Raw genomic sequence first — 748 nt, forward strand, 5'->3', positions numbered from 1 at the left:
CCAAATCAGGAAAGGAATATGACAAGGCTATATATTGTCACCCTGCTTATTTAACATATATGCAGAATACATCATGCAAAATGCCAGACTGGGTGAAGCACAAGCTGGAATCAAGATTGCTGGGAGAAATATCAATAACCTCAGATATGCAGATGACACCACTCTTATGGCAGAAAGCAAAGAAGAACTAAAGAGCCTCCTGATGAAAGTAAAGAGGAGACTGAAAAGTTGGCTTAAAACTCAACATTCAGAAAACCATGATCATGGCATCTGGCCCCATCACTTCAATGCAAATAGATGGGGAAACAATGGAAGCAGTGTGAGACTTCATTTTGGGGGGCTCCAAAATCACTGCAGATGGTGACTGCAGCCATGAAATTAGAATACACTTGCTCCTTGGAAGAAAAGTTATGAACAATCTAGACAGCATATTAAAAAGCAGAGACATTCCTTTGCCAACAAAGGTCCATATAGTCAAGGCTATGGTTTTTCCAGTAGTCATGTATGGATGTGAGAGCTGGACTATAAAGAAAGCTAAGCACTGAAGAATTGATGCTTTTGAACTGTGGTATTGGAGAAGACTCTTGAGAGTCCCTTGGACTGCAAGGAGATCCAACCATTCCATCCTAAAGGAAATCAGTCTTGGGTGTTCATTGGAAGGACTGATGCTAAAGCTGAAACTCCAATATTTTGGCCACCTCATGCGAAGAGTTGACTCATTGGAAAAGACTCTGATGCTGGGAGGGAT

This window comes from Bison bison, unplaced genomic scaffold (assembly GCF_000754665.1).
Source record: "Bison bison bison isolate TAMUID 2011002044 unplaced genomic scaffold, Bison_UMD1.0 scf7180017864378, whole genome shotgun sequence".
Taxonomy (NCBI): domain Eukaryota; kingdom Metazoa; phylum Chordata; class Mammalia; order Artiodactyla; family Bovidae; genus Bison; species Bison bison.